Source organism: Macaca fascicularis, chromosome 9 (assembly GCF_037993035.2).
Source record: "Macaca fascicularis isolate 582-1 chromosome 9, T2T-MFA8v1.1".
Lineage (NCBI taxonomy): Eukaryota > Metazoa > Chordata > Mammalia > Primates > Cercopithecidae > Macaca > Macaca fascicularis.
In genome coordinates this window covers 119,451,407-119,456,468 of record NC_088383.1, presented here as the reverse complement: position 1 = coordinate 119,456,468, position 5,062 = coordinate 119,451,407, and the positions used below count along the sequence as shown (strand labels likewise).

At 47.4% G+C, this 5,062-nt stretch overlaps 1 long non-coding RNA gene across 1 annotated transcript; it reads right to left on the bottom strand.

Annotated features, from left to right (window-relative positions):
- Positions 1 to 834: 834 nt before the first annotated feature.
- On the bottom strand, positions 835 to 4,227 carry LOC141407610 (uncharacterized). Its single transcript, XR_012417290.1, has 3 exons — positions 3,396 to 4,227; positions 1,700 to 3,096; positions 835 to 1,662 (listed from the first exon to the last, which is right to left on the bottom strand). It is a non-coding gene; the product is annotated as an uncharacterized lncRNA (long non-coding RNA).
- Between the last annotated feature and the right edge of the window lie 835 nt (positions 4,228 to 5,062).

Here is a 5,062-nt window from a genome sequence, read left to right as displayed (position 1 = left end):
ACTCTATGCATTGGGTATTATCCTCAGATGAGAAAATAGAGGCTCAAAGAAGCACAGTAACTCACCCAAGGTCACATGTCTGGCATGTAGTGGAGCCAAGATTCAAACCCAGAACAGGAATATAAGAAGACTAGGTGTCCAGGTAGCAGAAACTAATGAAAAGATTCTTCACGGTATGAGCATTGTAAATGAATCAGCCCTGTCAGGCCTCTGAGCCCAAGCAAAGCCATCATATCCCCTGTGACCAGCACGTATACATCCAGATGGCCTGAAGCAACTGAAGATCCACAAAAGAAGTGAAAATAGCCTTAACTGATGACACTCCACTTTTGTGGTTTGTTCCTGCCCCACCCTAACTGATACGATACATTCTCCCCCACCCCTGAGAATGTACTTTGGATGCCTATCCCAAACCTATAAGAACTAATGATAATCCCACCACCCTTTGCTGACTCCTTTTTCAGACTCAGTCTGCCTGCACCCAGGTGAAATAAATAGCCTTGTTGCTCACACAAAGCCTATTGGTGGTCTCTTCACACGGACGCATGGGACAAACTCCAGCGGATGTTTTTGAAACTTTTACTTTTTTGTATTTTTAAAATTCTAGTAAAAGTATCATTTTAACTGTCAGGCCTCTGAGCCCAAGCTAAGCCATCATATCCCGTGACCTGCACGTATACATCCAGATGGCCTGAAGCAACTGAAGAGCCACAAAAGAAGTGAAAATAGCCTTAACTGATGACATTCCACCATTGTGATTTATTGCTGCCTCAATCTAACTGATCAATGTACTTTGTAATCTCCCCCAGCCTTAAGAAGGTTCTTTGTACTTCTCCCCACCCTTGAGAATGTACTTTGTGAGATCCACCCCCTGCCCGCAAAACATTGCTTCTAACTCCACCGCCTATCCCCAAACCTGTAAGAACTAATGATAATCCACCACCCTTTGCTGACTCTCTTTTTGGACTCAGCCCGCCTGCACCCAGGTGAAATAAACAGCCACATTGCTCACACAAAGCCTCTTTGGTGGTCTCTTCACACGGACACACGTGAGACATTTGGTGCCGAAGACCTGGGTCAGTGGGACTCCTTTGGGAGACCAGTCCCATGTCCTCACCCTCACTCTATGAAGAGATCCACCTATGACCTCGGGTCCTCGGACCAACTAGCCCAAGGAACATCTCACCGATTTTAAATCAGGTAAGCAGCCACTTCTTACTGTCTTCTCCAACCTCTCTCACTATCCCTCAACCTCTTTCTCCTTTCAATCTTGCCACCACCCTTCAATCTCTCCCTTCTCTTAATTTCAATTACTTTCATTTTCTGGTAGAGACAAAGGAGACACATTTTATCCACGGACTCAAAACTCCAGTACCTGTCATGGACTCGGGAAGAAAGCGTTCCCTTGGTGTTTAATCATTGCAGGGATGCCTGCCTGATTATTCACCCACCTCCCATTGGTGTCTGATCTTCTCGGGGACGCCTGCCTTGGTCATTCTGTTTGTGGCAAGTCAATTGCGGGCACGCCTGCTTTGGCTGCTCACCCACATTGCAGCCCAGGGCTGCTCACCCCACCCCTTCTCTCCATGTCTCCACCCATTTTCTACTTTCCTGAGGGCAAGCACCTCCCAACCCGTTTCCACTTTCCTGAGGGGCAAGCACCTCCCACCCTGTTTCCACTTTCCTGGGGGGCAAGCACCTCCCACCGCTTCTTCACTTTCCTGGGGACAAGCACCCCCCATCCCTTCTCTCCGTTTCTCTACCCTTCTCTTTAAACTTGCCTCCTTCACTATGGGCAACCTTCCACCTGCCATTCCTCCTTCTTCTCCCTTAACCTGTGTTCTCAAGAATTTAAAACCTCTTCAACTCTCGCCTGACCTAAAACTTGAACGCCTTATTTTCTTCTGCAATACCGCTTGGCCCCAATACAAACTCAACAATCCTTTGAGTTCTAAATAGCCAGAAAACGGCACTTTTGGTTTCTCCATTTTACAAGATCTAGATAATTTTTGTCAAAAAATGGGCAAATGGTCTGAGGTGTCTGACGTCCAGGCATTCTTTTATACATTGGTCTGCTCCCAATGCGACTTGTCCCAAATATTTCTTCTTTCTCTCCTGTCTGTTCCTTCGGTCTCCGCCCCAACCTCTGAGTCCTTTGAATCCTCCTTTACTACAGACTCATCTGACCTCTCCCCTTCTCCCCAGGCTGCTCCGCACCAGGCCGAGCCAGGCCCCAATTCTTCCTCAGCCTCTGCTCCCCCACCCTATAATCTTTCTATCACCTCCCCTCCTCACACCTGTTCTTGCTTACAGTTTCATTCCTCTATTAGCCCTCCCCAACCTGCCCAATTTCCTCTTAGAGAGGTGGCTGGAGTGGAAGGCATAGCCAAGGTTAATGCTCCTTTTTTCTTTATCCGCCCTCTCCCAAATCAGTTAGCATTTAGGCTCTTTTTCATCAAATATAAAAACCCAGCCCAGTCCATGGCCCATTTGGCAACAACCCTTAGACATTTTACCACTCTAGACCCATAGGGGCCAGAAGGCTATCTTATTCTCAATATGCATTTTATCACCCAATCTGCTCCCAACATTAAATAAAGCTCCAAAAATTAAATTCCGGCCCTCAAACCCCACAACAGGACTTAATTAACCTCGCCTTCAAGGTGTACAATAATAGAGAACAGTTGCAATTACTTGCCTCTGCTGTGAGAGAAACCCCAGTCATATCTTCAGCACACAAAAACTTCAAAACGCCTAAGCCACAGCGGTCAGGCATTCCTTCAGGACTTCCTCTCCCAGGATCTTGCTTCAAGTGCTGGAAATCTGGCCACTGGGCCAAGGAACGCCCGTAGCCCAGGATTCCTCCTAAGCCGTGTCCCATCTGTGTGGGACCCCACTGGAAATTGGACTGTCCAACTGGCCCAAGGCTCTGACTGACTCCTTCCCAGATATTCTCGGCTTAGTGGCTAAAGATTGACGCTGCCTGATTGCCTCGGAAGCCTCCTGGACCATCACAGATGCTTTGAGTAACTCTTACAGTGGTGGGTAAGTCTGTCCCCTTCTTAATCAATACGGAGGCTACCCACTCCACATTACCTTTTTTTTTTTTTTTTTTTTTTGAGACGGAGTCTCACGCTGTTGCCCAGGCTGGAGTGCAGTGGCGCGATCTCGGCTCACTGCAAGCTCAGCCTCCCGGGTTCCCGCCATTCTCCTGCCTCAGCCTCCTGAGTAGCTGGGACTACAGGCGCCCGCCACCGCGCCCGGCTAATTTTTTGTATTTTTAGTAGAGACGGGTTTCACTGTGGTCTCGATCTCCTGACCTTGTGATCCGCCCGCCTCGGCCTCCCAAAGTGCTGGGATTACAGGCTTGAGCCACCGCGCCCGGCCCACATTACCTTTTTTTCAAGGGCCTGTTTCCCTTGCCTCCATAACTGTTGTGGGTATTGACGGCCAGACTTCTAAACCTCTTAAAACTCCCCAGCTCTGGTGCCAACTTGGACAACATTCTTTTATGCACTCCTTTTTAGTTATCCCCACCTGCCCAGCTCCCTTTTTGGTCAAGACATTTTAACTAAATTATCTGCTTCCCTGACTATTCCTAGGCTACAGCCACACCTCATTGCTACCCTTTTCCCCAGTTCAAAGCCTCCTTCACATTCTCCCCTTTTGTCTCCCCACCTTAATTCACAAGTATAAGATACCTCTACTCCCTCCTTGGCAACCGATCATGCACCCCTTACCATCCAATAAAAACTTAATTATCCTTACCCTGCTCAATGCCAATATCCCATCCCACAGCACGCTTTAAAAGGATTAAAGCCTGTTATCACTCACCTGCTACAGTATGGGCTTCTAAAACCTAAAAACGCTCCTTACAATTCCCCCATTTTACCTGTTCAAAACCCGGACAAGTCTTACAGGTTAGTTCAGGATCTGCACCTTATCAACCAAATTGTCTTGCCTATCCACCCCGTGATGCCAAAGTCATGTACTCTCCTATCCTCAATACCTCCCTCCACAACCTCTCCATAACCCATTATTCTGTTCTGGATTTCATGCATGCTTTCTTTACTATTCCTTTGCACCCTTCAGCCCAGCCTCTCTTTGCTTTCACTTGGACTGACCCTAACAGCCATCAGGCTCAGCAAATTACCTGGGCTGTACTGCTGCTGGGTTTCACAGACAGCCCCCATTACTTCAGTCAAGCCAAATTTCTTCCTCATCTGTTACCTATCTCAGCATAATTCTCATGAAAACACACGTGCTCTCCCTGCTGATCGTGTCTGGCTAATCTCCCAAACCCCAATCCCTTCTACAAAACAACTCCTTTCCTTCCTAGGCATGGTTAGGTACTTCCACCTTTGGATACCTAGTTTTACCATCCTGACTAAACCATTATATAAACTCACAAAAGCAAACCTAGCTAACCCCACAGATCCTAAATCCTTTTGCCACTCCTTTCTGTTCCTTAAAATCCACCCTAGAAGCTGCCCCCACACTAGCTTTCCCTAACTCATCCCAACCCTTTTTCATTACACACAGCCAAAGTGCAGGACTGTGTGGTCGAAATTCTTACACAAGAGCCGGGACTGCGCCCTATAGCCTTTTTATCCAAACAACTTGACCTTACTGTTTTAGCCTAGCCTTCATGTCTGTGTGCAGTGGCTGCCACTGCTTTAATACTTTTAGAGGCCCTCAAAATCACAAACTATGCTCAACTCACTCTCTACAGTTCTCATAACTTCCAAAATCGATTTTCTTCCTCACACCTGACACATATACTTTCTGCTCCCCGGCTCCTTCAGCTATACTCACTCTTTGTTGAGTCTCCCACAATTACCATTGTTCCTGGCCTGGACTTCAACCCAGCCTTCCACATTATGCCTGATACCACAACTGACCCCCATGACTGTCTCTCTATAATCCACTTGGCATTCACTCAATTTCCCCATGTTTCCTTCTTTCCTGTTCCTCACCCTGAACACATTTGGTTTATTGATGGCAGTTCCACCAGGTCTAATCGCCACTCACCAGCAAAGGCAGGCTATGCTATAGTATCTTC